Source organism: Thermobia domestica, chromosome 2, assembly GCF_964235325.1.
Source record: "Thermobia domestica chromosome 2, izTheDome1.hap1.1, whole genome shotgun sequence".
NCBI lineage: Eukaryota > Metazoa > Arthropoda > Insecta > Zygentoma > Lepismatidae > Thermobia > Thermobia domestica.
The window spans coordinates 316,752,625-316,780,617 of record NC_137455.1 but is presented as its reverse complement, the minus strand read 5'-3'; positions in this window follow the sequence as shown (position 1 = coordinate 316,780,617).

The following is a 27,993-nucleotide window of genomic DNA, read 5'->3' as shown; positions in this document are numbered from 1 at the left end:
TATGCAGGCCCGAGGGAACAGAGGTTTGTGTGGGGGCCACGAATATGTTAGGGGGCAAGTCATCAAAATTTTCCTTAAAAATATTTTAATTGTGATTTTTGTACTGATGTCTGGAGGGGTCAAGAAAAGTTTAGGGGGGCAGGCCTCCCTAGCCCCCTCTGGCAAGGACGCCGATCATGGGGGGTCGAGGGGGCAAGGGTCACCAAAGCTGATGTGTGTCCTCCTTATTTTATTTAAGAATGTACAATATTTGGCATAATTTGAATGCAATTTGTCTTAAAATCCTCATATTTGCCTTCTGCATCTGAAGTCCCCCCCCAAGTTTACAGAGAAATTGGCGCCCTTGCCCTCTGGTTGCGGGTCTGGTTATATCGTTCAATCCTTGATGTGCCGTATACCTAAGGAGGCTAAAAGTTATATTAATAAACAATTATTCAATGTATAAGCATCCTCCCATGAAATAAAACTTGCGGTCACATGCACTAAGTTTCTGCCAATGTCTTCAAAATGTTATTTTGATATTAATTTTATGAGCACATATTAAAAATTTCAGACGGATGCTTGAGTCTCGGATCCAAGATCATACCCATGTAGTCGACACCTATGGTGTACGGTATTACCGATGTTCATTACTACATTTCTCTTTCGTTTTGGAAGAACAACACTAATAATATGCTTTGAAATGAAATGAATGATATGTTTAACCTCCCACGATTATGCACCAAGGCTAAGGGGGACGGTAATGATGACAAATGACTGAAATGGTAGAATGAAGAAGGTAGGAGGTAACGGAAAATCTTCTAGAAAATCCGCATACACAGTGTTTGTCCACCAAAAAAGCTCGCATGGCGCAAGATGACACCTGTCTGGCTTGAAAACAAGTAACATCTACAGAAAACGCGAACAACCAATTCAGAAAACGACATACTGTAACTACATGCTACAAGGGCAGATCGACTCACACGGATTGCATAATCTACTGGGAACACATCCACTTCAGCAGCATTTTTACTGAAGCCAAGAAATTCATCTCCTTCTTTTTTACATTCTATAAAAAAATTCAAGTTGTGTCGGTACTTGTGCGAGACTCTTGCGCAAGAGTCTTGGTTTTGATCTTGGTCTTGCAGATATGGTCTTGGTCTTGGTCTTGGTCTTGCACCCCTTGGTCTTGGTCTTGCATGCAAGACTCTTGCAAAAACTGCAAGACCAAGACTCTTGTGCTCATCACTACCGACTGCTGGCGATTGTAGCGAATCCTATTCGGTACAGTCGTCTGCGTTGTTTTTGTAAGTGCGAACCCGTGCAGAACACACATGGTTATCCCATGATGTGAAGACATATGGTACCTTACAATATATATAGAAATGGAGCATAAGATTGGACATTTCATTGGCTACTAGAAATCCTCTCAAGATTGTTTGTTATGGTAGCTAAGAGCATTACTGTATTTTTTATAACTGGAAAAGCCAAAGTGACAATAATCACATTATCTCTACTAATATTGTGGCTTTCACTTCAGGTAGATTCCTTCATTATTCTGCGCCCCCCCCAAAAAAAATACCTCATTTGCCTAGTATGGCGGTATTTGTAAAATTGACTCTGCATTCCAGCTCTGAAATATTCTCTGCTAGTCTTGGCTTTCCTGCTTGCAGAAGTCCGTTGAGACTGTTACGTTGTTCACACTGTTTTTCTTCTATGTATGAACTATGCATGACCTGCCACATTCGCAAAGTATGCTATGCACTCCAGGAATGCGAAGGTATGAATTGTCCTTCAATATTTTGAGTAATGATTTGATATTCTGATATTCATTTCGTAGAAAAATGCATCTTAAATCTCCATTTTTTTTCGCTTTGGCTTTGACTTTAGTGTTACATCTTAAATATTGTGTAGTTAACTTACTTTTCTTAGTAACCATTGCCACTGTGGTTTGTCAACTCGCCATATACAATACGATTCATCCGTCTTGCGTAGAACAGGCTACTTTCAGCACTATTGAAGCTTAATTTCCATGAAAATGTGACTGTTAGTACAATTCAGAGTTGGTGACATTGCTACGTACTAGAGCACGTTCTGCATAAAGTCACAGTGGATGTCGTTCTAGAATACCATTCAAAGCAATACAGGTATTATAGATGTGGTCAAAAACACCCCGCGACAAGCTGAATAATATTATTGAAATGTATCAGGGCTGCATATTAACGGTTATTCGTTTCTTATAACTTAAATACTAAGAGTTGCAGAAAATTCTCCTACCAACATGACTGTACTCAATTTATCCAGGTACCGAACAAAAGGATCGCCAGCGTATGCTAGAGACGTCAAAGAGATTCCTGCTTAAACTGCTGAACCGTGTATGCTTGGTTTCGTTGAAAGGAATATTGCTTACTTATGGGGAACTCGATGTAATTAGCTTCTCTAAAAATACATAAGCTTGCCTGTCAAGATCTACCTACAAGGAAAGCTATACATTGAGAGATTTATCGAGAGTGTAAAAGCATTTTATACCACTTTCAATTTTTCCTTGTTTCGTTTTAATTGTGTTTACTATTAGCGTTTTTCGTAGAATGCATGAAGAAACAAGTACATTTTTCTATACGATGTCGAGGACACTGTTTTAACTGTTCAGCAAATAGGCATGTACTGGCTAAATGATATGGAGTAATGTGTAGTGTTTTATTTTCACACCATCTATAGCAGCAAGGAGCAAGATAGTATAGTGTGGGAAACATGCATATAATAATTGTTTGACAGATAATACGTCACTCGAACGGAATTAAAGTGCATTAGTGTGCCTTCAGGTCACCGGTGATTAGCATAAGCGAGTCGATAATGGTTAAGTAGATCATATAATGTATTTAACAATGTTTAGGCATATATCATCTATCAGGCGAGAAAAGAAAAACACATTTTAATTCTGCGCATACTTAAATTGAGGTTATTTGCCTAGATCTGATAACGATTGAAACACCCGTGACTGCTCTAGAAGCTGTTGAACCATCAATGTTCTAGTCACTTTTACAGATCATAGAGCATGGTGCTAGATAATGCATCATGATATGAGGTTAGTTAATGCAATAATGCACTTGCCGTAGAACAGCCAGGACACAGATGTTTTAAAGGTGACAATTCAAACCATTAACATCAATTTGAAGAAACACTGTATTCGATAGGAGAATGTTTAAATCGATCCTTCAATAGTAAGCCAATTGCTAGTGCCTCTATCATAAGCACTTTGTCTTCTACCAAATCATATTTTAGTGTAATCCTAGGAGGGTTGCTACTTGATGTTAAGACGACTACTAGGTTGTGGTTTAATTTGATACCACCAATCCACAGCGAATGGCAACATTACAAGGAGAGCGCTGCTGCGAACCACTCGTTGTGATTTAAGCAATTTGCTAGACTATGGGACAAGTTGAGGTTCTAATTAGGACTGAGGTTGAACGAGCGTACTGTTCGTCGACTCATAACACCTCTAGATCACCTGTGATTTCCGGTAACTAATGACAATGGTCAGAAACGATAAATTAGGATAGGAATTATTTCATTTGAGATACTCATATAGAAACTAGCAATGATCCAGGTATATGAAACATCGATCATTAAGTTCTGAATGCCAAGTTTTCACGAAGTGTGGAAATGTACACAAGTGGAAATAGGACTTGGACCGTGTTTTCAGCAGATAACCTTACTTTTCATATTTGTAGTACATATTATTTAAATTGCATGCTGGTGAGCTAAATCTGATTTATTACTTCTATGTTCTTTGGAGATTTGCAAGACACAGAGATGTGGGTAACAATGTGTTCATTACAAACCTTCATTTTATAATGGAGCCCTCATGTAATGTGAAAAAGCTTATACAATTTTAGCAGTCCATTTCTGTTAATAAGAAAAGTTTAGTAACTTTCTCTGATTTTTTTCAAAAACATTATGGAAGGATAGACAGTTTCAACTAAGAACAGTCGAAGCAATACCTTAACATCACTCTCAACGTAGGAATAGCAAAAACATGAAAAACGTTTAGGTTAAGAAAATGTTTTTTTTTTTCCAAAGAAATAATATTCAGTTATACCAGTATAGATCCATACAGAACCTACATTAAAACTGATTAAGAACCCAAAGCAAGGATTTTGTAGTAAATAATAAAGCTTTATAAGAAAAGGACGTTAACAGGTCAAGTTCTCAAATAACATTAATGTATAAATTTTTCAAAATAATCAGGTATTGACAGGTTTGTCAATATTATGGAGCACAAAAAATTAAAAAAAAACTAATATTTAACCAATACAATACTTACACAATGCTTACTGAAACCTACGTTTATGATAATTTCTAAAGCTAAAAGAAACAGTAATCGGTGCGGCAAATAAGCGGTAAGATAATTGTATAAGACCTGAGTACAACACAATACAGGCTTCCATTTCTTCATTACAAATGCACATTGCAATTGACATGGGCTATATGTTCTTGAGGGAAAATATATGTATCAGAGTAAGTGTGAATTTGAAGTGTAATGTATTGAGTAGTTGATCATAATGAAGGATGAATACACAATTATTTTCTTAAATAATTATTCTTTCGCAATTATAAGAAAAGATACTCTACTTCCCTTGCAATCAGGAAGTACTCTCTTATTTAAACATTGGAGTGATTTTACGAGATTCAACAGCGGAAGATTAATTAAACCAATATTCTATTCTATTAAACGAAAGAACCCTGGAGTTGAAGAGTAAAATAAATATGGATAAATATTGCAAGTGAACCTAAATGTAGCAATCACAAAAGAAACTATGAAATATTCAATTGGAGAAAGATAAATTATATTTGCGTCACATTATATAAACTTTCTTAGCCAACCAAAAGATACTGTAATGTTATGTCAACTGTAGGACTCGTATATTAACGGGCCGCGGTGGCTCAGTGGTAGAGCGTTCACCTCTAGTGTTGGGGTCCCGGGTTCAAACACTGCTCCCGCCAAGTTAACTTTGCGGTGGACAAACACTGTGTGCTTGATTATTCTCGGGGTTCTCCCGTTTCCTCCCACTTTCTTCATTCCACCATTTCATTTATCTCTCATTATCACCGTCTCCTTTAGCCTAACCGGCATAACCGTGGGACGTAAAACTCAAAAATTTCATTTCATTTCATTTTTCTTGTATATTAAAACGTACCAAATCACCGGATGCCTAAAATAATTAAGCCTCTGCTAATGTTAATAATAGAAATCATATTTTCTTCATGTATTAGTAAGAAGAGAGAGAAAATGGAAAATGTTGAATTGAAATAAACATTCAAATGAAACAAATATGAATGAACATGAGTTTGTGCATAAAAATTATGATCCAAAAGGAATTTTGCTTCTGACCAAAGCTTGTAATTTAACCCTGGAATACACACCGGGATGCTCCAGCACACAAGTAGTTATACGTATCACCATTTTGCCGCTGTTTTCAGGCCTCTTTGGTTAATAGTTGCGTGTATTTCCATATTAAAATGTACCATTTCCATTATGGGTGGTAGTTATCAAGCTCTTTCTTTCGTTTTTAAATATAATAGAAATAAGGGTGGAGTTCTGCGGCACCTCATATGTGTGTTCACACTAGTGGAATCTAATGTGTGGAAAATCGTTTTTGGTACTTTCCGAATGTTTATGTAATATTTTATGATGGTAAAAGTAAGTGCAGAGTGAAGAAAGATTACAAACTTAGTACTGAACACTATTCCTGACATTATACATTTCTGCAACTATACAAAAGTAAGTGTTTACTATTTCGATAAGTTACTTCAGATACTCTTATATACTGTCAGCGAAGAACGCGCTGATCTACTCAGAGCTTTCGTTATGGTATGTTTGTTCAGGATGGTGTTCACGTAAAAATGCTGTTCTCCAATATTGTGTATCAACAGAAGGAAATTGTAGTAAGGGGATTCTCAAAGAACTGGGAAAACAGTTAGCTAGATCCTACTTGACGGAGCGGCTCAAATTGAATCTTCCCACGAATTTGTCTAAGGGCATTAAACACATCTTCTTGGTATTGAGGGCCAACCATCATCTAAATGTCGTTCAATACTTGGTCTTCCGAAACAGGCACGATATTGAATATGTCCCAGGAACGAGAACGGGAAAACAAAATATTTTTGTACCAGGTTCAAGATGGCTGTTTGTGCTGAGCACAAAAAAAAGTATGCACTTCATCGAGTAATGATGTTTTATTTCAAAATGCAGAGATATTGCTATTGTGAATTCTTGTGTGTGATAAAGTGATAAATATTTGCTAGTTTGTTTATTATTACTTTTAGTATTTAATGAAATAAAGTGCTCTGACACCCCACGTTACTGGAGTCACTTTATTACGTCTGACCTGTTCAAAATTGATTTATATTTGAGACTGGATATTTTGATTTATATGTAACAAATTTAATATTCATTATGCCAAAGATTCATATGATAATTTTTTACTGCAATGCAAAAATTGCAACGACTAAAGAAGAGGGTATTTTACGTTCTTCACATTTTTTAAAAAAATATATTAATAACGATTTACATTGAAATTGAGTGTTATTATTAATGTATATATATATTTCTATTCTACTAGCATTTTTTTGTGGTGTATATTTGAAAGAGATTAATTATGAAACATTTAACGTGCTGTTGCTCTGATGCACGATGGACTTTCGACTCCTTGTATGTACCCTTTGATTTCTTTCTGGGGAGGTTCAGTTAGGGAATTTTTCATTCTATGTCTTTTCATTCTATGACTGAGGCGGGTGGTAGCGCTAAAAATAGGTAGCACTCAAGTCCTCAAAACTTTATTTTCAAAGCAAAACTTTCTTTCTAAAGTAACTCAAAATTAATTAGTTTTGTGTGGTGAATTTGTATGAAACGTTTTTGAAATTGAAATATTTGTATTATACCTAGGTATTTAATACAAAATAGAAAAACTGAAAACTTGTAATCTGATTTGAATTTGATAAAAATTGTTGAATACATTTCAATTCGGTTATTTTCTTAATATATTTATTAAGCCATTTACTATTTTGTTTTGTATGTTTCTGCATTATAGTAGTAATGGGGATACTCTGCCGAACTCTTAATAATCCAAAGACCAATAATGAATGGATTAGGGATGCTTTGGCCGGGATTACGTCACCTATTGAAATTTTGCTTACGCTTATTCAGGGGCCGCACGTTGGTGTAAATGAATCAGAGGTACCTTGGTCCTGCTCTGACGTCATTGAATTGGGAGTATTGGATCAGAGGTCATGATGATTCTTTAAAATTACTAAAAATATGGTCTTGATGATTCATTACGTTATGAAATAGTATAGGCTTATGAATGCTTTCGTTCCCTTTTATGGCATAAAATTTGGAGATTGTTATGCATGGACTAACACGGATGCAAATGAAATCTTTTAGTTTTACGTCCCACGCTTATGCCATTTAGGCTAAAGCAGATGGTGACGATAAGAAAGGAATGAAAGTGTGGGAGAAAATTGGAGCATAATGTTGCCCACCACAAAACTATTTTCGAGGTGTTTAAATCAGGGGACCACATACAGCAGAGGTGAACGCTCTACCACTGAGCCACCGCACCTCTACTGGTATGAATGAATTAGAGGTAGTTGGTTCGAGCTAATATGTTCGTTTGACGTCACTGAACTGGGATTTTTAGGTTGGAACTTATGATGGCTTGTTTCGTTCCCTTTTATGAGTATAAAATTTCCAAAACAAGGTTTGATCTCTTTCTTGATGACCTATTACATTATGAATTAGTAGACCTCAGTAATAGTATAAATTAGTATTAGTATTAATATGAAACTCGAAAACTTTGGAGTTCCTCCGTGGCTAACCGGTTAGCGTATGCGTCTTTAACGTGAGAGACCAGGGTTCGATTCCCGGAAGAAGCTCATGCGGTTCGGATTGTTATCCCTTTGATGAGATGGACTAACACTGCTGCCAATGAAAAATCTTTACTTTTACGTCCCACGATTAGGTTAAAGGAGACGGTGACGATGAGAAAGGAATGAAAGTGTGGAAGGAAACTGGAGCATGGCAGGGATCACTCAGGACACATAAGATCACATTGATTTACATCAGGAGTTGGGGAAGGGGGGGGGCGTATAGGACCTTGTACTCTTTGATGAGTATAAAAAATATTAAAATTTGGACTTTTTTAACTTATCCTATTATCTTTCACGAGACATTTTTGTTGTAAAATAGAGTACAATGGTTTACTTTTTGGGAGTTATCGTTTCCTTTGGAGCCTTATTACATTATATGGAGGGATATTTAAAATTATTCCTTAAATTTGATAAGTACTTTGTGAACCAATTTGTTCCGCTTTAGGGATGAACCTTGCAATCGTCCCGAGTTCAATTCTTGGAAATGTTGAATTTAACGTCCCCGCGAAAACGGTGAGAAATGATAGGACGAAACATGAACTTACTTGACTGAGGATTGAAGCAGGGACCTCATACAGTAGAGACAATCGCTAAGCGACCGTGCACGTGTGTTGATTACTATGCAATGGTCCCGAGTTTGATTCTTGGTGCTAGTGTTAGAAAAATTTAACGTCCCACTTGAAACGATGATGAGAAATGAGAAAACATCATAAACTTACTTGCTTGCGGCTTGAAGCAGAGACCTCAAACATCAGATATAAGAGCTGAGTTACCATACTCCATTGAGAAGTTCAGTTTGTTGATTACTATGTAATGGTTCCGAGTTCGATTTTTTGTATTAGTTTCAGGAAATGTTGAGTTTAACGTCCCCTTGAAACGATGATGAAAAATGATAGGAGGAAACATGAACTTACTTCGTTGTGGATTGAAGCAGGAACCTCACCCGTTAGAGACAAGCGCTGAGCCGCCGTACTCCATTCAGTGCGAACAGTTTCGCGTATGAAAAGAAGACGAACAGATTATGTTACATTACACATTTCAGTGCGAGCAGTTTATACTAGGTTTATGTTTCATATAGAAAGATAGAAGATCTGTGTTGTCATCTTTTTACTTCGTGTACGATTTTGACCTTGAAGAAAACCTTGTTGACTCAGTGCTAAGCATTGACGTATACACACAATCTTATTGTTTAGTTGGCTGTATTTAGAGATGAATCAGACATTTAAGGTTGTTGGTTGGAATCTAGTTGTGCTCGCTGTAACTCAGTGCCTGAGCAATACTTACCGAGATTTTCCAGTGTTGCCAACACTATCAGAATGAATCGATTCATTTAGTCGGAGCAGTTTCGTGACGAAAACTGATTTTTTTTGCACAGAAAATTTTTTCTGAAACAGAATTTTGTTTGTACATAAAATTTTTTTTCTGAAACAGAATTTTGTTTGTACATAAATTTTTTTTCTGAAACAGTTTTTGTTTTGTACACAAAAAAATTTCTGAAAACAGAATTTTGTTTTCGTACACAAAAAATTTTTCTGAAAACATTTTTTTTTGTACACAAAAATTTTCTGAATCAGTTTTTTTTCGTACACTAAAAATTTTCTGAAACAAAAATTTAATTTGATTTTTTTTTTCGTAAAACATTTTTTATTTTATCGGTAAACTGATTGAGAAAAAAAAGAAATTGAAATCGCAGTACAGGAAAAGAATTTGATTTTAGGATGTGAAATAAAACACAGAATCATGTTTTTGTACATTTATTTTTAGCATGTGAAATAGAATACAGAATTTCTTTTTCTTCAAAGGAAGACGTGTCCGTGACGGGTACAAATTTTGTAAAGAGAAAACAAAAACATATGAATATACATGGTAATATTTATTTTGTTTCCTGTGAAAGAAGAAAAACAGATTATTAACATAAACTAACTGATCAAGAGAGTAATGTGAGAAAAAGAAAAGCAAATGTGACGTACCTGAATTCCTCTTTTTCCTCCACTGGTTTCTGCAAGGTGATGTCATCTGAGTTTTGTCTCCGCTCGTGCATCGTTGAAGCATGTCCCGTGTTGCGGTTGATTCTTTGCCCCGTCTTTGGGTAGTGATGTTGGTGGTATTAGGAAAAAATATGGCTGTTATTCTGTTCTGGCTTTTTTATACCCATAGGGCAAGGTCTCGTATGTTTCTGGTATTAATCGGCGTTTTTTATAGTTGAAACTGTACTTCTTTTCTTCAGGTTTTGTGACAAGATGATGATCGTGGGTTCTGTAAATTTTGTGCGGCGTGCTAATGGAGATTTTTTCACTCGATTGATTTATGATCATTTGCTCCAGACTGTTGAAATTTAACTTTTGACTTGCAGTATAATTGAGTGTGAATCCACGAATTTTGCATACATAACTGGTTGATTTCGTGTCGGGGTCCTAGATTTCCAAGGCGTACTGTTTTGGGCCACCAGACACGAATTTTTTAATGTATGCTTTTGGTCCAATTGATTCCAGTTCATTTGACATTGAACCAAGAAATACTTCTGGTTCTATTATGGGCTGTGATGGTCGCTGCGTGAATATCACGGAATCTGTATCGAAATATAATACTCTTTCTTGCAGCAATTCTAAATATTTGTAGAGTTCCAGACGAGCTTGACACGTTGTAAATGCTCCAAGGACAACATTAGCATTGTGATTTTGTACTGGAACATCATCTTCATACTGTCAATAAAGGTATAACATCGAATCATTAACAGGTAAAATTTGGTTGACTTTTATATCTGGAGCAGTTAATTTCTGATACAGTTCTTTGGGGTCGTTAATGATGGTCGTTTGGCTGAAATTGTCTCTTATAGCGAGTCGTCCCCAGAAGGCATTCAAACAGAGCTTTGCAAGACTACGACGTGATGAATTTGTCATTATATTTGCTGCATCCAAAGTTATGCCTTCACGTTGTTGTACCATTTGGATATACTGCTGCTTTTCTTCTTCGGTGACGCAATTGGCAGGCCAACCAGAAGCTTCCAGCTTCGATTTCAAAAATGTGTTAATGTATTCGCTGAATAATCCGCCAGTCTTGGTTTCTGGATCATATACGGTGATGTCGTAACCCCAAATTTCGTAAATTTCAATGACTTGATACCCAAGTTCAATGGCTTTTTGAATTTCATAGGACACCCACGTTCCTGTTAGACTTCGTTCACTGTCCGAATGTATACATTCAGAATCTTGATTTAATGCTGTGGCACAGGCAGCACAAAGTGGAAACAACAACTTCTTATTTGAGCGAAATGGCAGCACTGGATGAAACACATTTCTGCTAGGCAAAATCTTCAACTTGACTAATCCGTTGACATCTTGAATGTCGGGCATTTCAGGATCTCCATGTAGATATATTCGTGGATGCCCTATTGGATACCGTCCACATTTATTCACATAAGGATACAGGGAAACGATATCCAAGAATTTTATTTCTTCGCCTTCATTTTCATTTGCGACGTGGTACAATTTAATGGCATTTACACGGCCACCATAGAAACTGTCTCTTGGATTTAATGGTGTCTTATTAGTATAAGGATGTGTGCTTAAAGAAGAGGCCAATGCTGGATTGGATTTTAACACTTGACGAAATTCACATTCCCACATTTCATGTATTTTATATCCCATTGATCGTAATAATTTGATTTTACGCTGTGTTCTCTCGAAGCGATAGTTCATAGTTTCTTCGGAGTTCTCATAAATGGGCTGATCACGACCTGTAGGGACACATAGAGGACAGCCGTGAATTCTGCAGCCTTCAAATTCAGACACGTGTTCCTCTTTAGTGTCGGGATCTTTGTAGTAGCCGTCCAGATGAAAACCAGCAACATAAACTTCTTTACCTTTGGCCGCATGCAAAATTGGATGACCCTCTTTTTCCTCCATGTAGGCAAGCCACTGCAAAGCAATCCGTGACTGATTGTTTCTGTGACGGTATCCTCGTGCAGGAAGAATGCTAATAGTATTGGGTTTTAAGAAATTTCGTCGAAATACTAAATTGCACGCACTCGCCAAAGTGATAGCCTCCAGGAAAGGATTGACGTGAGTTTCTTGTTCAAAAGTGGTCATGAAAGATATACAAGCCATTCGAAGTACGTTGACGTCCTGGACACAATAGTTCACCAATTCTTCTTGGAAAATAAACGTATCGTTCTGGTGTTCGTTGTACCATGTCATGAATTTTTCTCGTTCATCCACTTTCATTTCATCTGCACCATAATAATGGATGTCCGGTAATTTTCCCACATACGTTTGATTTGCAGCAGTATTAAAAAAGTGTGGAAAATATCCCTTGGTCGCTGGTAAATGAAATGCCTTGGATAATTTACTTAAAGCCATTGGCATGAAATTTAAGGAGTCAATAAACGATAAGTGATTCACTTTCATGCTTAAAATTTTTGCTCCGTTCAAGATTAAGGTAGGTTTCAATTCATGTTCTTCCACTAAAGATTTAAGAATAAAATGACCATCATATCCCTTACAATTATGTGCCAAAGATACAATAAGTTTGATGTTGGGTCGTGGTTGACGTAAATACGCAAGAAAGGCATTGATCGGATCATCTTGAAAAATATGTTCCGTCCCCCTTCAGAGAAGATGCAAAGTTATTTATATAAACGTTGCAGATTCTTAAAGGAGTGAATAGTTCGACATAATATTAATGCATAAAAACATAAACACTAGATATAAACAAACACTGAAAATCTAAATACACGAAAAGAAAAGCAAAAATATAGCACTACCTAACAACAATATAGATATATATGTACACAAAGATAATGATCTTGCTCTCGGTCACCTTTTCTGAGGTGCTCGCTCGAGAGGAAGAAGGAAGTTCCTTCAGGTAAACAGCTGACTGCCTTCTTTTTTTTTTTCTTACTCAGGCTGGCCTGTAGCACCCTGCTGTGCTGTACTTCCACGTTCCACATACTTTTTAAGGTGGAAGGCGTTTCTCTTCATGATATACTCTTTAGTGGCCGGATCTCCCAGCGAGTATACATTCTTATCTGTCTTGGATAAGACAGAATAGGGTCCCGAGTATAAAAATAAGAGTTTCTTGGTTACACCAGAGAAAGCATCTGACTTTGGAAAACAGCGCACCAACACTAAATCGTCAACTTCGAAATGCACAGTTTGGTGACGTTTATCAAAGTGTTTCTTTCTCTCTTGTGCAGATTTCTTTAAGTTCCGGGCCGCTATCTCTGAATAGTATTGTAGGCTCTTGTGTTTCTCTAACTCCGGAACTTCAAATAGTTTAGCGATTTCTTTTGATGGTGACTGTCCGAAATGCACTTCATATGGACTTAGGCCAGTCGACAGATGTACAGAAACGTTTAAGCATTTCTCTATTTTCTCTAGATGTTTTGGCCATTCACGCTGCTTGTCATGGCACAGTTTACGTAACATTCTCACTGTCGATCGTACCCCTACTTCTGCTATATTCCCTTGCGGATAATATGGTATACGATAGATGGGTTTTAGGCCTAACTCCATGAGTTCTTTCTTCCACCTGGCACTGGTGAACTGTTTCCCATTATCCGTCAGAACTACCTCCACTGACGGGCACAGTTTAAGGAATTCCTTCAATTTTCTGATTGCAGAATTTGTGGTGGCTTTTCTGCAAGGAAACAGACCAATCAGCTTCGAGAAAGCATCCACACAGACGAGAACGTAGCTGACATTACCTACCCCGACCGGAAGTGGCCCTAGCCAATCGAGACAGATCATGTAGCTGTGTCTGTCAATTAACACAGGATTCAGTGGTCCCGGCTGATAAACATGTGGGGGGGATGCTTTCTGACATGTGCCACATGAAGCTGTAAACTTCCTGATTGCATTTCGCATCTTTGGCCATACAAAATACTCAGATAGCATTGGCACCAGTTTGCTGGCGGACAGATGTCCACGTTCGTCGTGATAATATTCCAATAATGGCTGCACAACCACTTCCGGTATGCAAATACGTAAGCCATCACGGTCACGCTTGCACAACCGTCCATTGGAGATCAAATACTGATGGTTGCTGCTTTCTATTTTCCCTGACTTGTCTTGTTCTAGTAATTTCTTCTTTACTTCCCCAAACACTGGGTCCGATGACTGCATTTCCGGTAAGATGGCTACCAGTTCCCTAAGTTTTCCAGGGATCTGAGTTAGTATGGTCAGTAAGGACTCGTTTATTACTAACTTCTTGTTTTCATCAAATTTCTTCCCAGTGTTGGGTGGGTATCTCGACATGTAATCACTCAGATTTTCTTTCGATGGGACGTACTCAAATTCGAAAGAAAGTACGCTGAGTGCGAGTACCCATCTTACAAGCCTCTGTGAGGTGAGTCTGCACAGCGACAGGAAACGAAGTGATTGATGATCTGAACGGATTTTAAAGAAATTACCCACCAAATAATGCTTGAATTTGTTCACCCCATCAATCACCGCTGCGCACTCACGCTCAGTGATTCCGTAATGACGTTCCGCGGAGTTGAAGACTCGTGACGTCATACCAATCACACGAATGTTTCCTTCTTCATCTAATTGATATAAATGCGACGAACAGCTCACATCGGATGCATCGCATTCCAATATTAGCTGCCTGTCGGGGAGTGGTTTCTTCAAAACTACTTTCTGCTGGAATACTTCCCTGATACGGTTGAATGCTTCCTCATGGCACGGAAGCCATTGAAACTTCACTCCCTTCTTTAGTAGTTGGAAAAGCGGAAAGAGTATTTCTGAGTATTGCGTGCTAAATATCCTATAAAATTGGCAATAGCCAATGAAACTACGTAATTCACGTACGTTACGTGGTCTTCTGAATGACATTACTTTTTCCATTTTCTCAGGTGATTTTTCTATGCCCTCAGGCGAAAGTTCATAGCCTAACACACTAATTCTCTGTCTAGCGAATTGACACTTTTTCAGCCGCAGAGTTACCCCACCTGCGCGTAAATTTCCTAGCACCTTATCTAGGTGGCGCATGTGTTCCTCGTACGAAAAGCTGGCAACTATTACGTCATCGACGTAGTGGCCGCTGAACTCCTTACATTCATCTCCGAGGATCGAATCGATCGCACGAACACATGAAGCTAGACTTTGCTTCGTTCCGAAAGGAAGTTTAACAAACACATATGTAATGCCTTCATGAAGAAAACCTAGGTACTTTTGGCTATCTTTATGTACTGGTACTTGCGTAAAACTTTCGACTGCGTCTATCGATGAGATATAACGTCTATCACAAAGGTCTTGAAGTGTACAAAGTGCTGGTATAGGCTGGTCGTATTGACTACGCGTGATCTCTCCCAATTTTCTCCCATCAATACATATGCGTAATTTGCCGTCCTTCTTTGGCACTACTACCAACGGGTTAGTATATGAAGTAGGAAATTTCTTCACTATATTCCACGCCACCCACCGATTTATGGTGTTGGTCACCTGGGTCTTATGCTTCAGTGCATATGGATACATCCTAGCTTTTAGGGGCCTGTCATCTGTGACCTCGATGGTGTGTTCGTAGTTCTTAATGCATCCGGGCTTTTCGTCAAATATCTCTCTATGCTTGTAGAGCACTTCGTATAACTGTCTTTTCTCATCCCCAGTCAATTCGGTATACTTTTCGACATGCTCACGAATCTCTGATGGTGTAGCCTGGGTTCGAACTTTCTTCCACTCTTGGGGCGAGTATACTACATTCGCCACTTCAGCGGTGGTTGGGAATCTTCCATCATCCAACCTCGTGCGCAGTGTTGTCGACTCCATCTGGCGACATTCTCCTGCATTAAGCAATTTCAGCTGAACGTTAGTATACGGTCCTCGACTCGACACGCACATACTACTTAGACCGGGATTATATAAATCTACCGTCTCGTCATCGAACTCCCAGGTTAATTTTCTTATTATCAATTCATCTTCTTCAATTTGAATATCTCGAAAAGAAACCTCTGTTCTGTGGGGATGGTTAAGCTGCAACATATTCTCTTCATAATTTAAAATCGCTCTACTTTCTGAAAAGAATTGTGAGCCCAAAATTAGATCTCTGTTCAGCCCTTTCACGATTATTCCAGTTGTGTAATAATCTCTACCATCGATCTCTATCTCCAACATCGCTTGTCCCAAAATCGAGGCTACTGATTTACCAAAAGCTGAAGTAACCCTAATATTGGTGGACTTAATGAAAGCTGGTGGGGGCTTGCGCTCCTTCACGCGTTCCCACAGAGACTGCGACAAAGCGCTGATGGTCGCTCCAGTGTCCAACAATGCCATTATCTTCTCCCCAAACAAAACAATTTCTACTTCCGGCAAAATAATTACATTATTTGAGGGTAAATTCCCAGTACTAGAGTCAAGGAGATCACGAAATATCGCGTTCGTCTCATCAAATTTCTTTCTATCCAAACTAATTCTTTTCCCATCTTTTAACAATAAACAAATTTCAGTTTGGCGAACGTCGGTATTTTCTTCATGGGCAAAGTGTTTTTTACTAATTATTTCATCACACTTCTTACAATTATCAATCTCTACAATTTCTACATTATTTTCAACTTCCTTAACTGTTGTTTCACAGTTTTCGCTATGTGTGTCATATAATATATTTCTATTACGCACGTCCCCAGAATTTACATTTGCAAGCTCAGAAGGTATATTCAGACAATACTCTTCCCTAACGCTTTTCTGAAGAGGTGCGAGGAAATCTCAGTTTCTCGCATTGTTCGGGCTGTTAGATCTCGAATGGCCACGAGACGGCTGAGATCTCGACTGCTGACCAGCCCTTTGCTCTTCTACATGCAGTTCATTGATCTCCTGCGCATAGTCACTTCTATTTCCTGTGTTGTAGTTCCGACCTACATTCCGGCCACGCCTCTGACCTCTACGACCACCGTTAGCTCCCCTAGACGCCCTGCTGTCTCGACGCTGCATACCGCTGCCGCGCTGTTGCCAACTTTCTCCTTCTCTCTCATTATTGTCAGCATTACGCGGTGTGCCTCTATTACCCCTCTGTTGATAAGGCCCATTATTCCTATGTTGCCTTCTGTTTACTCGTGAGGGATTACTCGGCCTATTGTTTCTCGGAGGAGGGGGTGACTGCCTTCTCTCCCCTTCTTCAACTGCCAACATGTTAATTCCCCTCCTGCTGTTACTACTCGGGGGCTGATACGTACTCTGGAGTTCACCAGCGATTCCCAGTAACTCCTCAATAGTACGTGGCTTCGAGGATACAATGCAGCGGTAAATGGAAAATGGAAGCTGCCGTGGAAGGACTTTAAGTAGAACCTGTTGTGGTAAGGGTGGATCCAATATGCTGTTCGTATGGAGCAGCTCTAGCAAATACTCAGTCGGTTTTTTGTTTCCTCGTGTCTCGAAACGAGATGTCAATATTGAAGCACGAAGGTTAGCTAGTTTCTCCTCGCTAAGGTAGGTCTCGCGAAATTGAGTAACTAGTTCTTGGTAAGTTCTGCACTTCATTGACGTCACCTGATACCATCTACGCGAGATGCCCTTGAAACATCTCGTGGTGAAGGCTAAACGTCGCTCTTCTGGTACGCCAGTGAGCTCAAAATAACTGTCTAATTCTAACAGGAAGTTATGCGCTTGGACTTCGGTCTCAGAGCCATCAAACGAAGGAAGAGGCAAATCGCGATGCAGAAACCCTAAAGCTGACGCAATCTGGCACGGCTGTGGTCCTGGGTTCGTTGGGAAGGCAGTATGTTCACTCGAGCTCTCCTGTCTCGAAATTTCCGACGTCTGTCTCGCGTTACTTGGACCGGCTACAGGAGACTCGGCTCTCGTATTCGAGACAGAGGCTGAGACATTCTCGTCACTACTTCTCTCCCTGACAGAATCACGCAACAGTTCTAACTGTTCTTCCCAGCGTAACTCGGCCCGTCTCAGCTTGGACTGCAGCTGGCCTACAGAGCTCTCCACCCCATCTAGTCTGCCTGTCAAAATTCCAACATGTTCTTTTACGCCCTGCACTTGATTGTTTACTTCAGTGACGTTTTCACCTACTTTCTCTACTTCACTATTCAAATGGTTTACTTCGCGATCTACCTTCGCGAAGTCTGAACTAAGAGCTTCAGTCACTTCTTCAATCCTATTTCCCGCATTTATCTCTAACTGACGAACTCGTTCATCCGTCTCCTGAATCGAGTCCTTCAGCTCTTGACAGGACGCAGTGATTCTCGTGTCCAGGTTGCCCGCAGTAGAAGTAATCTTAGCCTCGAGTTCCTGGACATTTTGCATTAACTCTTGCCTAATACTAACTGTTATTTCCTTCTCTACAATTTCTAATCTTTCTAATAGTTTCTGGCTAGCCTGCTCCTGCCTCTGTTCCTGTTGCTCCAACTTCCTAGCTATCTCCTCTTGTCTTCGTTCCTGATTACCTAATTGGCCTGTAATTTCCTGCATTACTTTCTCCTGTTTCTTCTCCTGATTTTCTAGCTTCTCTGAAATTCCCTTTAACATTGTCATTAGTGACATGAGACACGGGTCGGTCGTGTTACCTGTGACTTGCGCGGAGGTACTCGGAACAGGTTCCCTTACATGCTCCGGTTCAGTGATCCTAACATCATTCTCAGTGTGTACAGCTACTGCTTCTACTTCCTGCCCTGGAGAAGTCTGGGCAGTGTCAACGCGATCTTCGGAATGTGATTCTAAATTTTCACCAAACTCTCCTAGCTGGTTAAAATTTTCACCCGCGAACTCTTCCATTTTTCTAGTTTGACTTCGCGTCAATACCATAAAAACACAAACAAAGATTTCGAAACTCTAAGTGTCCTAACTGCTCTAAATAATAGAATTGGATCCCCCTTCAAAATTATAAACAAATCAGATATATCTCTAAATCACACACAAAAAACAATAAATGCAAGAAAAAAAACAACAAAATAAACACATTAAATTCTCTTGATGTCTCTGCGCGTCAAAACTGTAAATAAAATTAAACTGATCCGCGGAAGGCTTATATTGACGGCATGAACATTGTGGGTAATCCCTTTGGTTGCTTGTGGCTTCATTTAAAGCAATATCCATAGAAAGAAAAACAAAATGAAGTTACTTTTACACGCCACCAAGCTTCTTAGCAAAACAAAGATACAAAGGGGAATAAAATTTCACCTGGAGTGAACGGGCCCCACGCGCCGGGAATGCCACGTTTTGTGGGGTGCAGAGGAGGTATCTGAGGAGGAATATGAGAAGTGGGGGGAATGATTATAATTAATTAATATTAATAAGATGGCTGAAGGTCCAGACATAGATACCTCTTACACACCAACTAATAGGTAGAGCAAAAGAAAAAAAATAATAATAAAATAAAAAATAAAATAATTTGCCAAATAAAAATATGTTAAATTTTGGTGAACATGAGACTCTGAATTTCAAACATATGTAGTTTTAATTCCAGGTGAATTTCCAAACAGATTACCCACACAACATGAAAGTTGCTGGTTTTCATGCCTTATGGGCTTCGCATACTCCCAGCAGCTGAAAGAGAAACAGGATACATTTAACAATCTTTTGCACATACCTTGGTTCTCCTGGAGAAGTTCAAGAAAGACGAAAGAGATCCTGGTAGAAACCATTTAATTTTTTTTTTAAAGCACACGGGAAACACACTGTACAAAATATCACTCACTAATGAATTTCTTTATACGATTAAAACAATTTTAAAGCGCTGAAATTTTTTTACTCTCTTAAGGCCTTTTGTTTTCACCGGATATTGTTCGTGCACATAATCTTAGTGTTCTGTTACACTCGGGATCGTCGTCGTCGTATTCATCCTTGGTCCTTCCTGGAAGTCAGCATCCCTGGTAAGCACACCTCTTCCCATTGGCATGCTCTGTTGCTTGGAGTTCTCCTCTGGTCGACTCTTCACCGTCTCACTGGACCTACAGCAGCATGATGAGATGATCTCTGCTGGTCTCGAGAATCTTGCAGCCTCTGTTGCCGTCTCGCCGGAGTTTTCGAGGTGTCCGTATTAAAAGGCCTGGCTGTTGACCAGCACTTGTGTCGTGTTATGATACAGACACTCGTTGCACCATGTTAGTGCGTTTATGAGTTCGCCTATGCGGTTGGTAATGGCACAGTTAATTACCGCAGCTCACACACATGTTGCTACAATAAGAATAATAATAATAAAATAAACTTTCAATATGTAGATAAATGAAGATAAATACGAATATCTCTGTATTACTAGTTTGTCTAGCTAGCGAAGAGTTTACTAGCTAGAAGAAAAAAAAAGTTTAATGTTTTTTTTTTTTTTAGCAAGTGCTCGCGTCCAGAGCTGGTTTTGTATGAAAGTTTCAGAAAAGAAAACTGTATGAAACTTATAATATTGCTAACATTGTTTTGAGTTTGAAGTAACACATGTAAACATAATTCATGGTTAACAATTAATCAACTCTGTAAGATTATCACAACACAAAACGCACTGTCCAAATGCACCACTACGATAAGCACTGTACAGCCGCTATATGCGTCCAGAGAAAACTACCTTGTCGCTTCGCGTTTTGAAAACCAACTTCGAACTACCTGTCTCTGCCCTGCCAATTGTTTTTATATTTTCCCATTTCAGGACAAAAATATAGGCTCGCGCCTCATATACCAAGTTTTCTTATGACGGGACAGGGGGACGTCAGGGGAATCAGAGAAGCGTGTTTAGCCACCCCTTGTGACCTACTTATTTCTTAAAAATACACTTTTTCACCTTTTAATTATCATTGTGATTTTCTGTAATGTTTAATCACGAAGTTGCTGCTATCACTTGAAAGTACAAACATGCAGCTTTCTAGTGATGCCTGTTAATTGATATTTTATATTAAATTTGAATGAAAAAGCACTGTATAAACATTTGAAACTTTTCAAAATGACTGTCCTCTCTCACCCTTTCTTGTGTCCATCCCAGGGAGACACCTGGTGAGTGACTTCGAAAGGTTCCCGCCTGTATGAGAGGGGTGAGAGGGGTTCTTTAAGCACTGATTTTTCTTGTTTATAATGTATATCAGCACAAGACTTGTTGAAACTCATTACAAAATGACTCTATAAGTAAAAATATGCATATATTGAAAATACCAAGTGCTGTCATCTGATAGTTAATAAGTTACAAATGAAAAATTCTCTTTTCCATCATCTTGTTCCCCTGCAGGAAAGCGTCTGCTAGAACATGGCGGTATGGCTCTTACGTATCCTATTTCATTCACGTACTGTGGGAGCTACTACCTTTTTCAATATAAGCCTTTTATTTTACAATAATTAACGCTAAAACTAGCTACGACCTAATTTAGTAAACAAAAATCATAACGAATACATCAAGAGAACTTTAAACATATAAATAAAGAATTATGTGTGGAACATCTCTACACAAAGGGGGTGAAGACTGTTAACAGGAATAGCACCGAATCATAGCTTCTCAAGTATAGTTTGAAATTAGGTGCTCGCTGCTCCAGCAAGAGACGTCCGTTTGTATACAGACGCCTGCATACTAATATGTGCGACTTGTGGGCGTGGTTTGCAAAAGTCACACGTCTTTGTATTCTCTGTTTCGACATGTACATGCTAGGTTCCAGCTCCTTCAAGTAACAATAGATTTTTCGGGCACTCCGGCACCGAGCGGAAATGTTACTTCCTCACGTATAAAAGACTAAATATAAGAATCCATATCTTGACATATACTCCATGTGTCTAGTTATGTCTATAAACAGAAAAGTTAGATGGATACTATGCTTTACTGTCCTCTTCCAGACCACCTAGCTTTTGCGTTCACACAAAGACTCTGCTTTGAAACTATTCTTTTTTTTTTTTTTTTTTTTTACTCTACGTTCTTCCAGAACGAGATACTGAAGCTTGGATTCTCTTCAAAATACATGATACATACGATTAATATTTAAATGAACACTGAATATACATAATTATATGCTTCACCTCACGATAAATAACATAATAATATATATAAACAAATTTAAATCTGATTAATGATTCCACACCTAATCCTTTATTTTAAAAATTAAATGTAAATATAACACGAAAATTTAAATATCCCATATGCAAATAGGGCAAAAAGTTGATATGTAAAATAGGTATATGTATGCACTGTACAGTTCCCGCTGTCCACAAACTCCACACGGATGATGTATATCTTCATCTTGAACACAGTTGTAACATACTTGTTGGGCCACCAGTAAATTGGGCTTATGAATGAATGTGTCTTCATCAAAGAAAGTATCCTGTGTGGCTTCGATATCATAGAAGACAATCATAGCCTTCTTGGCATGTAACACTGATGGAACTCCAGGATTTAATTGAGTCGTATCAGGCTTCATGTAGCATTGGTGGGTAGACGTAACGTGTTTATGACACATTACAAAAATAATCTGTACAATCATGTTTTCTTTCCCCTGTATGGACAAACGAATAAATGCGTAGACATTTGGCACACTGTTTTACCATCTTGCATATTGCTTGGCCTTTATGATATGGTACAGTTAGATGATTTATATAGCATGTTTCACCATAAAATTCACGATTGCATTCTAGGCACTGTTTCTCCGTATTGGTCTTACTGCATGGCGGTTTTTGCAAACATTTCTCACACATGGCCGAACAGTTCTTGACGTGTCTATTTCTGTTATTATATTTTTTGTGGCATGCTACACAATAATATCCAGTAGAAGAAACAGACGTTAATGACGTGATGATGTCATAATGAGAATTGATGCACATTAAATTGATTGGAATCTTGTCTTCGCCACCAGGCCCTTCATACAGAATATCTTCTCCGGAAAAGCTGGTGTATACGGTAAGTTTACAATCGGTTAAGTAGAGTTGCAATTGTCGCAATTCCTCCACAGATCCCTTATGATCTAAATTCACTGATGATCTGGACAAACGTTCATGCACGGCTGGGAGAACGACACACTTGCTCTGGTCCTCTGGTCCTGATATTGTCTGTACAGTTTCTTGTTCGTATCCTTATATTTCTTTAAACCAATAGCAATCACAATCGCATAAGCCAAACATTTCTTGTCGGTGTTTTTTACACGTAAAATGCCAGTCTTGCGTTTTAATAATTCGTCGTTTGATAAAAGACCTCGACGCATTCTCCCAAATCCACGGGGCACAGCCACATGATGAAAATGTACAATGAAAGGTTCGTTCATGAGAAAACTATCGTTACTTTGAAGGATGCGATCAAAGGATGCCCATAAAGTCTCCAGTGTCAGATTACTTGCACGCCGAAAAGATAAAACGGTTTGTTCTTCTCATCATGAGATAAAATCGATAATCCAACCATCGATAATTCGTCGACATTTTCCAATAAGTAATCCAGCATCTGTTGAAAGGAGGCCTGAACCCACTCAACAATATCGGTGCCACTGGTCGGAGCATTGATTTGAATTTCCAGCATTCGTCCTTCAAGATTAAAACGCCGATAATGTCTATTGATTTCTCGCAAGACAGTAAAGCCAGAAGTAGCCATATTCAAATAGGAAAAAGGTAAGGTAAGCAGAAAAGGAATAGGCAAAGAAAACAAATATCTAAAACGAAAAAAAAGCACGAATTAAAATTGAATTCAGGCATCGATAACACGTTTAATGGTATCAAAATGACTACACGATCAATCCTAAAAAGAATTATCATATCTCAAACAGTTCTACTACTGAAACGTTTTATTGTCGTCATACTGGAAATCAAACCCGGACCAACATCAACATGTAAATGACCTAACTTTCTGTAGTGATAAAAAGAATGAATGAAATTGTTTTCTAACTGTGTTGAGAGAATCATTGTAGTAAGCATTTTTTCCTCAGACACTGAACTTTAAAACGTATGACGAACATGAAACGAAAAACAAAATCTCATGCGCTTGCTTTTCTCGAGCTAAGACAAGAAAGACTCGAATTCGTTTCTCGGCGGGAGATCAGATCCCGCATTAAACTGCAAGTCCACGTCTCACGTTGTAGGGAACAAAATCGTGCGTAGTTTCTTTGTTTACGTTAATGGTAACTTTCAGAAACTGAGCTAAGTGGTTAGCGTTACGCACCTCTGGCCCGGGTTCAACACCCAGTATGCGATCAGATTCAACATTAAGCTGTATTCCTAGCCCCCCACTACTGAAGGGACGCTAAAATCAAAATCAACAAATTTCTCGTGCTTACTTCTAATGTGTGGGATGTGGCCCGGGTTCAACACCCAGTATGCGCTCAAATTCAACATTAAGCTGTATTCCTAGCCTCACTACTGAAGGGACGCTAAACCAAAATCAATAAATCATATCATTTCTCGTGCTTACTTCTAATATGTGGGATTCCTAATTCGATCCCCGGTCAAGTAAGTAAGGGTTATTCTTCCATTTGCTAAAATATTTCATGCTAAAATAAAAACAGTGATAACAATGTTATCCTCATGCAAAAAACACTCCATTGATATTAAGAAAACGCAGTTGATACTTACCTCAAATTCAATGAACGGAGTAAAGTCACGCTGTCACTAGAGGTACACCTACGTTCATTCAAGATCTTCGTGGAAGTAGGATTTGAAAATGAAATTATGAATTTTATTTAGATCTAAAACGGTTCAACTATAAAGTGACAACACTATCAGCCAATCAGAAACGAGGAAATGAATAAATGACATCACGGAGAACCAATGAAAACACAGCTTTCATCATGTATCATGAACCAAAACGTGATGTAAGAAACAATCTGATTGGTTGTGACATTATTCACGTTTTTCTCCTTACACATCAATCGTTACGACATCTAGTATCGCAATTTTGATCATGACATCATACCGTTGACTCGTTAGTTTAATACGACATTCAAATTACCACATCTAAAATGTGATTCATTTTCCTTAAATTTGATTGAAAAAATGTAACACTCATCGATATGTTACGAAACTGTCTTTGAGATAAATGTAAAGTTGAGCTTTAAAAGCCCGTCAGCTGAGAAAAATGCTGATGTAGTACTCTTCGTAAAAGCACATGATGCAATTTCACAATAACAAACTTCTATGCTTAACAACGAGCAGAAATGTGTAATGTAACATAATCTGATCATGTTCTTTTTCATACGCAAAACTGCTCGCACTGAAGTTGGCATGGTGGCTCAGCGTTTTTTTTTCTGATATGTGAGGTCTCTGCTTCAATCCGCAAGCAAATAAGTTTATGATGTTTTCTCATTTCTCATCATCGTTTCAAGTGGGACGTTAAATTTTTCTAACACTAGCACCAAGAATCAAACTCGGGACCATTGCATAGTAATCAACACACGTGTACGGTCGCTTAGCGCTTGTCTCTACTGTATGAGGTCCCTGCTTCAATCCTCAGTCAAGTAAGTTTATGATGTTTTCTCATTTCATCATTTCTCATCATCGGCGGGGACATTAAATTCAACATTTCCAAGAATTGAACTCGGGACGATTGCAAGGTTCATCCCTAAAGCGGAACAAATTGGTTCACAAAGTACTTATCAAATTTAAGGGAATAATTTTAAATATCCCTCCATATAATGTAATAAGGCTCCAAAGGAAACGATAACTCCCAAAAAGTAAACCATTGTACTCTATTATACAACAAAAATGTCTCGTGAAAGATAATAGGATAAGTTTAAAAAGTCCAAATTTTAATATTTTTTATACTCATCAAAGAGTACAAGGTCCTATACGCCCCCCCTTCCCCAACTCCTGATGTAAATCAATGTGATCTTATGTGTCCTGAGTGATCCCTGCCATGCTCCAGTTTCCTTCCACACTTTCATTCCTTTCTCATCGTCACCGTCTCCTTTAACCTAATCGTGGGACGTAAAAGTAAAGATTTTTCATTTGCACCAGTGTTAGTCCATCTCATGAAAGGGATAACAATCCGAACCGCATGAGCTTCTTCCGGGAATCGAACCCTGGTCTCTCACGTTAAAGACGCATACGCTAACCGGTTAGCCACGGAGGAACTCCAAAGTTTTCGAGTTTCATATTAATACTAATACTAATTTATACTATTACTGAGGTCTACTAATTCATAATGTAATAGGTCATCAAGAAAGAGATCAAACCTTGTTTTGGAAATTTTATACTCATAAAAGGGAACGAAACAAGCCATCATAAGTTCCAACCTAAAAATCCCAGTTCAGTGACGTCAAACGAACATATTAGCTCGAACCAACTACCTCTAAATCATTCATACCAGTAGAGGTGCGGTGGCTCAGTGGTAGAGCGTTCACCTCTGCTGTATGTGGTCCCCTGATTTAAACACCTCGAAAATAGTTTTGTGGTGGGCAACATTATGCTCCAATTTTCTCCCACACTTTCATTCCTTTCTTATCGTCACCATCTGCTTTAGCCTAAATGGCATAAGCGTGGGACGTAAAACTAAAAGATTTCATTTGCATCCGTGTTAGTCCATGCATAACAATCTCCAAATTTTATGCCATAAAAGGGAACGAAAGCATTCATAAACCTATACTATTTCATAACGTAATGAATCATCAAGACCATATTTTTAGTAATTTTAAAGAATCATCATGACCTCTGATCCAATACTCCCAATTCAATGACGTCATAGCAGGACCAAGGTACCTCTGATTCATTTACACCAACGTGCGGCCCCTGAATAAGCATAAGCAAAATTTCAATAGGTGACGTAATCCCGGCCAAAACATCCCTAATTCATTCATTATGGTCCATGGAGACCCAAAATTGGATTATTAAGAGTTCGGCAGAGTATCCCCATTACTACTATTATATTAGTATTGTTTACTGTTTATAATGTCTTTTCCTCATCAAGATTCACCTACATTGATATTCCACTTTATAATGTGGAGCTAATTACTTTACATCGTACGGATTACGTTTTTTCTTATCAATTGTCGGAATTTGATGCAGTAAATATGTCTTTGACATCTCCTCAGGAAAGTAGTTATTACGTGAAAAGTTTTTGGTAGGAGCAAGCGAAAATAGTCATGATCATTCCTTGCCGATTAAGGTAAATGATTTTAGTAATTTAGTTTATGATTCTGGTTTACAAAATCTATGTAATAGCACGAGGGTAATAACTTTCGGGAAACAGCCACGATATTCTTTTGCTGGTGCATTCGCTGATTGTAATTAACAACTAGTGATTAATGATCAGTATTCTTTTGAATCTCAGGCTCATTTTCAAACACCTGTTTATCCAGTTGCTCAATATGATTTAAGTGGCTAAGCTCTCTCAACTGTTCAATCCTACATTCCATTGCGATGTATGAGAAAAGGGGAATTTGGGGTATATCAGGAAATTTCTCAGGAAAAAAAATATCTTTTTTTTTTAAGTTTGGGCACCCCTAGAGCGACCCAAAATAAGAGTAAGCAATAACATTGTACTCCGAGAATTACATTTACTTATTGGAAATGTTCATGCCAAGTATGATTTAGATATCATAAATATAGTAACGTGGGAAAAATATTTCCCAATCTTGTTTGAAATTGGAAAATGTATATCAATATGCAATACTACGATCTAAAGTTCCTTGAGCGAGTACCAGCCATCAAAATGTTTTGGTACGTATGGCATTCTCTTCAGAATGATGTCATCTTTGAAATGCAATATTGCTTATGTCCCGGTAAATTGCGGGATAGGGGAGATTTTCAGAAGAGCGCGGAATTTCTCTGAAATATTCCTTTCTTTACACGTTTAAGTACTCTTAGAGCGGCACCAGATGAAAGTACTCTAACATACCGCAAAAATACGCGGGAGTATTGTTAATGACTCCTGCAAACACCATTTCGATATCTTCATTAGTGACATCATAAACCATATCATAAAAGTCAACAGATGATACGGCAATTTTGCAGAACCTGAAGAGAAACTCAATAAGATTTAGAAAACTTGAGGAAGCACTGCGAAGAGTATGTAATGAAAATGTATGTTAGAAGGAGAAAATTTATGGTGATTGGAACGAAGGGGTCGGTGTCAAATATAGAAGTTGGAGGTGAGAAAATAGAACAGGTGACTAGGTTTCGATACTTCGGAACATTTGTTACTGATGATATGAAATATAAACTTGAAGTAAAAGCAAGGATGGGAATGGCGAAAGACGCCTTCAGGAGGAAG